The sequence below is a fragment of the Myxine glutinosa genome, chromosome 8 (genome assembly GCF_964187855.1).
Source record: "Myxine glutinosa chromosome 8, kmMyxGlut1.1, whole genome shotgun sequence".
Classification (NCBI taxonomy): domain Eukaryota; kingdom Metazoa; phylum Chordata; class Myxini; order Myxiniformes; family Myxinidae; genus Myxine; species Myxine glutinosa.
The window spans coordinates 146,239,034-146,249,269 of NC_136268.1; the positions used below are offsets into that span (position 1 = coordinate 146,239,034).

Sequence of the window (10,236 nt, forward strand, 5' to 3'; positions counted from 1 at the left end):
TCCGAGCTGTGGGGCGCGGTCGCCCGCAACCTGTGGGTCAAGCTCCACCGTACTACGGCCTACCACCCCCAAGCAAACGGGTTGTGCGAGCGATTCCACCGCTCCATGAAGGCCGCGCTCATGGCCGGCCTTCAAGACGGCGGTTGGGCCGACCGGCTGCCGTGGGTCCTTTTGGGCCTCCGCACGGCCCCCAAGGAGGACCTCCAGGCATCCACCGCCGAGCTTGTCTATGGCCAGGCGCTACGCGTCCCGGGCGAATTCGTGCCCGACGCTACCAGTCCCTGGTCCGCAGCTCACCAGCGCTCGGACCGCCAGGAGGCCGCCCGACGGTTTGCCCCCGTGCCAACATCCCACCACGGTGACCCCCAGTCATACGTCCCCCCAGCACTTCGCACAGCGGAGTATGTTTTTGTGCGTCACGACGCACATCGGGGGCTACTCCGGCCGCCGTACGACGGGCCCTTCCGGGTGCTGCGATGGGACGACAAGTCGTTCGTCATCGACATCGGCGGCAGGTCGGACCGGATTGCGGTGGACCGCCTCAAGCCGGCGCACGTGGACGTCGACCACCCACCACGGGTGGCCCTTCCGCCGCGGCGAGGCCGCCCCCCGTCCACGGTGCCCCCCACTCGACCGCCCACCACCACACCGGATCCCCTCCCACGACCCGCCAGGGGTCGCTTCGGCCGGGTCATCAGGACCCCCCTCAAATTGACCCTGCCGGTGCAAGTCGATTCTGGGGGGACGTGTGTAGCGGCTACCGCTGGGTTTTCACAATCGCCTTGCACCTATCAAGGACGTGGAGCGATCACCATGCCGGGCTCGTCCAGGACGCCCGGGCAGGCCCGCGCTAAACTTGCCAGGCCTCGGTCGGGACGCCCGGGCATGCCCGGGCATGCCCGGGCAGGCTCACCCTCAACTTGCCAGGCCGCAGCCAGGACGCTGGGCCACGCCCCCTCTCGCCTTTCCTGGGCAAACGCTCCGGGATAATATGTATATATATTGCTGCCCGATAAACGGGCTTTTCAGAGTGCCTGAGTGTTTGGTTTGATTAAAGCAACTCGGATGAATTCCAACTTTTTGTCGCGTCCATTCTTCCGATCGACGTGGGAGCCCCAGCTCCTTCAGTACCAAAATAAAAATCTTGAAGAACAACGCATCAGTATTGAAAGTTAGGAGACTTTATTCTCAGGTTAACTTTTATATCCCCAATTCTCAGATAACCTGCCAATATCTGGCTCACAGTCGGTGCTGGAACTGTGCTTTAGACCAAAGGAAGAAAGTTGTAGAGTCTGTGGATAGTTTGAGAATGCTCATCAATTGCAAGACTGTGTTGCATCCAAGAAAAATCTCTGGATTCAAGATGCAAGACCAGATTCATGTGTTCATGCTGTGTGTGTAGACAACCTGGTCAAAGGATATACAGTCGTGGCCAAAAATATTGGCACCCTTGCATTGTTTTCAAATAACTATCAATTTGAAATTTGAAATTGACAAAAATATTTTGTCTCCATAATTCTTTATTTCACTGTTGATATCACAGAACCTTTGTTTTTTATTCAGAACTTAATATATCCTTTTAAATCAAAAAATAAATAGAAATGGCATTGAAAAAAATTATTGACGCCCTGGACTTAATATTTGGTAGCACGGCCTTTGGACAAAATAACTGCAGTCAAGCGCTTCCTATAGCCATGAATGAGCTTCCTACACGTCTCTACTCGCAGTTGGCCCAATCTTCTTGTGCAAACTGCTCCAGTTCTCCCAGATTTGAAGGGTGCCTTCTCCCAACTGCTGTTTTCAGATCTCCCCACATGTGTTCAATGGGATTTAGATCTGGACTCATTGCTGGCCACTTCAGAACAGTCCAGCGTTTTGTCTTGAACCATTCCTGGGTGGTTTTTGAAGTGTGTTTGGGGCCATTGTCCTGCTACAAGACCCATGACCTTCGACGGAGACGTCGCTTTCTGACACCGGGTTGAACATTGCGCTCCAAAATGCTTTGGTAATCTGATTTCATGCTGCCATGCACATATTCAAGGCACCCAGTGCCAGAGGCAGCACAGCAACCTCAAAACATCACTGAACCTCCTCCATGTTTGACTGCAGGGAAGGTGTTCTTTTCTTTGAAGGCTTCATTTTATTTTCTGTAAACATAGAGATGATGTGCTTTACCAAAAGCTCTAATTTGGTCTCATCTGTACACATGACATTCTCCCAGAAGGATTTTGGCTTGTTCAGGTATGTTTTGGCAAACTCCAGTCGGGCTTTCTGATGTTTCTCTCTCAGCAGTGGGGTCCTCCTGGGTCTCCTAGCATAGAACCCCCTTTCATCGAGTTGGCGACGGATGGTGCGAGTTGAAACTGCGTACCTTGTGTGTGAAGGTCACCTTGATTCTGTTTTGCAGTTGATCGAGGTGCTTTCTCCACTATTCAAACAATCTATCACTGCAATCTTCGATCAAGTTTTCTCTTGCAGCCACGTCCAGGGAGGTTGGCTACAGTGCCAGGGGCCTTAAACTTCCTGATACCATTGCGTATGGTGGACACAGGAACATCAAGGTCTCTGGAGATGAACTTGTAGCCTTGAGATTGTCCATGCTTGGCTACAATCTTGTGTCTGACCTCCTCCTACAATTCTTTGGTTTTCTTTCTTTTCTCCATGCTCATTGCAGTAGACAAAGTGACACAAAACAGCAGAATGACTCCTTTTCTCCATTCAAACTGGTTGAAAATTCGTGATTTTTATATTGCAGGCACCTGCAACTTACCACAGGTGAGTTCAATTCCAAAGTAAAGGAAAATCACCTGCTTGGAATCTAATTATTTCTAACAACTTCTAAAAGGTGCCAATAATATTGTGTGGGCCATTTTAGGATTTCTGTGTGGAATAAGCTTAGATAAGTGACCTATGACATCATAGTTATCATTAAAATATTCTACAGCAGGAGACACTCTTATGGTGAACATTTAGTGTTCATTAGACCAACAGGTGCAGAAAAAAAAATTCATACTGATCGGATGAAGTGTTATACTTGTCAAATTATGATGTAATAATGAAGGCACCAATGACATCATCATTAACATATCTTATTCCCCATGGGGAGTACTTGGCAATGAGCCATGTTTAAATTTTTTCCATTGAGCGGTTTCAGAGATATAGAGGTGTTAAGTTTTTCCAAGATGGGGTCCCTACCACGTGACCTATGATGTCATAATTATGATTTAAAAAATTATACAGGCGGAGGCGCTCCTATGGTAAAATGTTGTGTCAATCGGACCAATGGTTGCCGAGAAAATGAATTTTAAAAATGCAGACACGTATGCACACCACACGTACGGACGCAACCGAATGCCGAACCCTGAATTTCGCTGCGCAGGGTAATAAATCACAAATACCCTTTACAGCCAAATCACTCGGTCACTGTCTTGTCCAAATATCAGCTTCCCAGCTCAAAAGGTGCCTGAGATATTGCCCAGGTGAGAAGGAAAAAAAGTAGTTCATAAATCGTTAATAAATAAGTAATTAATCAATTAATTGATTAATCAAAAAAATGATATTAATTTTTTTGCCAAAGAAAGTGTAAACTGTTGTGCCCACATTTCAGCCTCCCAGTTCAAAGGATAACTGAGATTTAGCCCGGACAACAAAACAAACAAGAAAACAAGAAAGACGTCGTGCATAGCACAATACTTGCGAAATCCCTGAAACAAATATTACCTTAAAAATACTTATTGGTTGAATTCAAAGACCAAATATGGCAATATGCAAATCCTTTTCCAGTTTCAAGTCAATTTAATGAAAATTGTGGATTTTATAAATACCACCGGTTTTTTTTTTTTGGTTTTTTTTTTTGTTAGTTGACAAAGTTGTTGACCTTTTGACCTCAAAATCAATAGGTTTCTTCCTTATGACCAACTCTACTTTTTGGTGAAGTTTTTGTGATTATCGGTTTAAAAATGTAACCTATAGGTGATTGATAGATAGACTAACAGGAACAGACAAACAGGCAGAATGAAAAATCACTCATCGAGTGACACTCGGCAAAACAGAACAAAGTAACATGGCACTCAGTGGAGCATCCTTTTGACCTCAAAAATAATTAGTGGTTGAATTCAGTGACCTGATATGCAAATCGTCTTCAAAGTTTAAGTTAATCGGATGAAAAGTGTCAATTTTAGAAATTATGCCTATGCTGACCTTTTGGCCTATGTTGACCTCAAAAATAGTTGGTGGTTGCTTTCAGTAAGTTGTTATAAAATTCATTTTCAAATTTCAAGCCAATCGGATTAAAATTGAGGATTTTAGGAATTTGAAAAAAGTGGTTGACCTTTAGCCTATCTTGACCTTATGACCGATGTTGATCTCAAAAATAGTTGGTGGTTGAATTCAGTCCGCCGATATGTAAATCCCATTCAAATTTCATGAAAATTCAGGATTTTAGAAATTTGAAATGGTTGTTCACCATTGGCCTATGTTGACCTTTTGGCATACGCTGATCTCAAAAGTAATTTGTGGTTGAATTCAGTTTGCCGATATGTAAATACTTTTCAAATTTCAAGTCAATCGGATGAAAATTGAGGGTTTTACAAATTTGAAAAAAGTGGTTGACCTTTGGCCTATGTTGACCTTTTGACCTCAAAATATATAGGATTTTGTCGGACCACGAACTCTATCATTTGGTAAAGTTTCGTGAAGATCCGTTTAAAATTGTGTCCTGTTGGCAAGTATAAGTGAGCGGACAGACAAACACACAAACAAACACACACGCACACACACAAACACACACGCACAAACAAACACACAAACTGGAGTGAGCAACATACTTGCAAAAAACAACAACATTTTTTGCCAAGTAATAACACACAAGACCTTCCAATATATTGAAAAATCTTCGATTTTCACAAGTACCAAACACAATGAAAACTGAATACACCCTTTCAGTGTGCGTCAATGCCGGGTGCCGAAGGCCTTCTCGTGCAGCACCTAGAGATAGAATAGGAAGGGGTAGTATACAATCATGTGACCTTCACCCACTTGCATGTGTAGGTAGCACCTTATAATTAAACCAAATCCAAGTTGGCAATCAACTATTCTCCCATGGGCTGCCTGTCCACTCAGGTGCCATACAGGAGCAATGCACTCGGTGAAAGGAAGAGTTTGACAAGTAACTTGACGGGTAGTTGAAGTACACAATTTATGGACTTCAAACCCATATTACTGTTTATGACGTACCAGCAGCCAGGGACAATGTGGGGGAATTGCATTGTCAGGGGTTTCACCGTGGAGGATTGGAGGAAGTATGTCAGCTGAGGGTGAAGCGAGTCCTTTGATTCTTCAAATTGAAACGCTGACAACTAGTCAGTGCATCAAACAAATGACCTAATGTACTATTTTACTGTATCTGAAGAATTTCTCTTTGACCTTATTGTTGAGGTTGTATATCTATTTTTTAAGGCTGGCAGGATAGCCGAAGCGAGAGGTATGCACACCTCTCTCACCATGAACAAAATACAAATTTGTGCCCTGACTGGCTCCTGGGAAGGCAATAGCAAACCACCCAATATAACCCTTGCCAAGAAAATGCTTGGGCAGCACTAACCCTCTATAAAGAATATTGTACTAATCATCATCATCATCATCAATCTCTTGCTCACTCAACAGAAGAATCAAACTTTGTTCACCACGCCAGATGCTAAATGAAGGATAATTCAAGTTGACGATCGGTAAACAAACCTTGAGGGCTTTTTTAAGGTTCTTCATGATTATTCATTTCAAGCCCTGGTAATCATTGGTCTGTGGTTAAACAATCGGTTTTGTAACTTTTGTTGCGGATTGGTTGATGTTCACAATTTCAAAATTGGCAGCTGTCCTGAAATGGTGGATTTTTAAAAACGCAAATATTGGTATTTGAAAGCCAGCACATGATTTTTGATGGATTATTTCCCATTAGTCGAAGAAGAAGAATCTAAGATTTAAGGATTGTACTTCTGGTGACATCTTTCTCAGTTGCAGAAGGGGTGTCTAACCTTAGTAATCTATGACCTCCTTTGGATCTTTGTGATCACTGCTTGTTTTGAGTTCTCTTGCCAGGCAAATGCATTGACGCTGCATCAAGAAGCAGTGCACCTAAAACAGATTTTAAAAAATAAAAACCACCTTTAGAGGCCATTTTTCCCCGCAAAGCAGGGGTTGGCCTTTTTCGGGAACCGTGGTTGTTGTTGGTTTTTTGGTCCCCTTTTTGAAGCAATGTTTTACGGCCGGATGCCCTTCCTGACGCCAACCCTTTTTGCCGCCTTTAACGACAAACAGGGAATTACCAGTGAACTGGTACTCAATTAGCCGACCTCGGAAGGAACGACAGGCTGAGTCAACCCCCCTGGCGTTAATTCAGCGATCGACCGGGATTCGAACCCAGGATCCTTGGAATCCTAAGCCGGCACCCTAGCCGCTAGCCCAACACCAGCCGCTAGCCCCTAGCCGCTAGCCCAACCTAAAACAGATTAAAAGATGTAAATTGATGGGATTAACCAGAAAAGTAATTTTCTTTTTAAAAGAGCAGGAATGGATAAGAAAAGGTCATGTGCCCGAAGTTTTTCTTTTTCTCTTTATTTTTCCAGAAAGGTGGAGTTGAAATGATTGGCAATACTACGCCCATGACAGGAGAGCGTCTGTTTATTATGTATGCCCAGGGTGAGAGGAGTGTGAAATTGACAAAAGGAAGGCTGAGGGATGGATAAGAAAGAGAAGGGGTAGGGAGAGAAGGAAATGGAGGTAGGGAGTAGATATCGGTAAGGGGAAGGGAAGGTAATGAGGCATCAATGTGCCATAAATCAGTGGGGAAAGGTGTCAAGTTTTTGCATCCATAATAAAGAGATTGGTTAAATGAATCCAGATAAAAACAGAGGCAGATGTACATGAAGGGGGGAAGGGGTTGGGGGGTTGTGAGGGGGGTGAACTTGAGCAGGATGGAGCTTACAAATCCCCCTTCCCTTGGATCAAAAATAAATATAATATAATGATGAGTTAATGGAGTAGTTATCGTACTGTTTTGTCTGATTGTTTCATACATGTACGTTTACATGGATGAATTTGATCACATCTATCTATTACAGTACATATGCAAATAATAATTGTTCCTCCTCTTACTCCTACCTCTTCCTGACCTTCTTTCCCTTTTCTCCCAACTACGAGGATCTTCTGATAAATAATTGTTTACATTTTAAGACCATATCTTGTGTCGTAATACACAATGCAGATTGCCCGTCCATTACGCAGCTGGAGACGTGTTTTTTTTTTGTTTATTAAAAAAAAATGTTTGTGTTTTTATGTGTTTATTTCTTTGTGTGTTGTATGTGTGTGTAAGCCATAGCTTTTTACCATTTGAGCTTTGTCATCAAATGGAGAACATGAATTAATAACTTTATATATATATGTGTATATATATATACATATATATATATATATATATATATATATATTTATATTTAGCTGCTGTATGAAGTTTAGTTTGAGTACAAAGCGGACGCAGCCATGCTTTGCATTTTGAGATGCTTTCTAGCTACATTTGTGTTAATTCAGTTGATTAGCAAAGATCATTTGCACAGTTTTAGCACCAGGTGCTCTTATTTGAAGTGCAATATTTTGAGGAGTGGAGAGGGGTGGCGGTCAAAACCCCAGAACTACCCAGATGGTGTTGTACCTTTGCCAAATTTAGGCCAGTCTGGGAACCCCTCGGTACCTCAAATGCTAAATCAGTTGCTTTGGTTGTGCTGGGATCACTGAGTGGCCCGTTAGTGTTCCCAACTGAATTCCTGGCTCGTAATGTACGGTACCCAGATTCACTTCCCATATACCAGATGTCTGTCCATTGTCTACTGATGTTCTAGTAATTCATGCAAAAGTACACTGATGCCTAATAATGTCTTTGTCCTGCATGTGATGTATGTACAAGCTTCTCTATAAGTACCATGAAAAGACGTGCATGCCTGCAATCTCGTTTTCATTCTTCTCGCACACGACTTCAATTATGCCTTGGTTTGTTTGATAAAAAGACACTATGAAGATTTTTTTGTTTGTTTCATTGTGATATATATATATATATATAGAGTGGAAGTGCAAAGGCTTGATTTTACAATTATTTTACAATGAATTGCCGCATGCATTTTAAAGATGGCATCTGCATAACACCAACTCGACTTCAACTCTCAATACGGTCCATCCAACATTCTAGGAGTAGAGCGGGTTTTGGTGGGGGTTGCATTATCGTGGCCCCGACTTTGCTCCTTTCCTGTTACACATAGGCAGTCGAGGTCGGATCACACCGGTATTGCTGGAAAGCTGCCTTTGCCAATTACCGGCAGAAGTTGAAAATGGTGCAAGCATGGGGAGTGAGCGCAGAGACGCCAAAAGATTCAAACATCACTCGGCGGGGTCTTGTGCTCAACGGGAAAGCCACACTGGAACTTTCAAATGATGCTTAATAACGTTAGGAAAACTGCCTCATCTTGCTGTCTCGGCTCGGAAAGTAGTATTAAGTTGAAGTATTTTTGGCTGCTTTTCAGGAACGTGACGTGTGGCCATCAGCAACCATTTGTCATCGTACGGAGTGGCCTCGCGGCAATTTTCCGAAGGCCTTTTTTCCAGTCGAGCCGCGCAGCTTCGCGCACTCCGGGCCCCCTTCATCTGAATGAACATCTCCATCCAGAACGTCTGCTAGCGGCCGGCATCGGGCTCTATCGATCGCCCGCTGGCAGCCGATCAGAAGCGCCCTTCTTCCCGGCAATTAAGTGGAAGGCAGGCATGAGAAGAAACGGCGCCTGTCGCCTCAAATTGCTGCCTGTGTTCGCACACAGAGGCGCTTGTCAGCAGGTAAAAAATACACCTCCAATAGCGCCCTGACACTCGTATTGACATTCAAATTCCCGGGCAGCCAAATGGAGCGTCGTATTGACCAGATGTCAGTTTAGCAAACAGCTCAATATGGAGAGGTAATGGCAGAAAAAGGACCTTAAATCCTGCCGCGTGTGACAGCGTCTGCCGCGAGTCTCACGCCATAAATCACTCAGGATGACGGGCCTGCGTAGGCCCGCAGCTCCTGGCACCTAGAAAATGGCCATCTGCTCACACAAGCGCACACCCTGTGACTTACACACTCAAGAGCTTGCTTACACCGGCCTAATAGTGCTCCAAACGCTATGTGTCTGCTAATGCACATGCACGCGGCCTTCCTGTATTCACCGCTTCCATACTCGGAAGCTCATATACATACCGCTTGGCATATGTGCCAATGTGTTATCCAACCTTGATCAAGATAGTAGTGTACCTAGGTAGGTAATAAATACCATTTATTTTATTTTTACTTTTTATACGGATAGTCAAAATCTCCCAATTTTTTTTTCGTTCTTTCTTTTGTTTATTTTAATATTTAGGCAAACCACCATGACTGGCTCAAAACAATCATTGCAACCATTAGTGTCTGTGGAAGAAGTACAATTCCATCAATTGAATATCAGACCAACACCCTATCCCTTATATAATTGTATTGTCTTTTCCTTGCTGATACACTCACCCAATCTGAGCCCCAACATGCCAACAAATGTATACCTGGCTCCGTTCGCAGTTGTTGCCAATTGCTTTCCTCCTATTGAATGTCCACTTGTTACAAATAAAAATGAAAAGCGTCTGTAGATGATGTCCTGTAATAAACGATATCCCATCATGTTACGAGTCCGTGCTGTTCCTGCAAGCTAACCCTAACAGCAAGCCAAGAGGTACTTACAGAGGATGTTCAGAAATACAAACAAACGATATACAACTACATCATCGTACTTAAAACAAGGTGCGTGTGTGTACGTCTGATCGTTATGGAATCGAAAACGGCTAGGCCAATCTCAAACCAAGTTTTGCATACCTGCTCGAGGTACCCTGTGTCATGTCATGGGTGAAAAGTAATCTCTCTTCCACCCCCCACTGCTGGGCAAAAATGGGGAGAGGACAGGCGATTTTCGCCTGAACATGGAGAATAGTTCCTTGACTACTGGAGAGAGCAAGTATCGACACCTTTCTTTACTCCTGGAGATAACTGGTGTTTCTATTACTAAAAAGTTATGCGTCTGTCCATCTGTCTGTCACTTATGGAAGAAGAAGAAGAAGCTTGTATAGAAGAAGAAGAGGGGGTTTTGAAACCATATTTCACTCCCTGTGGGAGCAGGTACTTGTATTACTAGTTCCATA

The 10,236-nt window shown here is 43.8% G+C and overlaps 1 long non-coding RNA gene across 1 annotated transcript in view; it reads left to right on the forward strand.

Moving 5' to 3' along the window:
* Positions 1–9,721, forward strand: part of LOC144893172 (uncharacterized) — a 36,630-nt gene extending 26,909 nt beyond the window's left edge. The window contains exon 2 of the long non-coding RNA XR_013624234.1: positions 8,565–9,721. This is a non-coding gene — a long non-coding RNA (uncharacterized LOC144893172). The remainder of the gene's footprint in view (positions 1–8,564) is intronic.
* Positions 9,722–10,236: the final 515 nt, after the last annotated feature.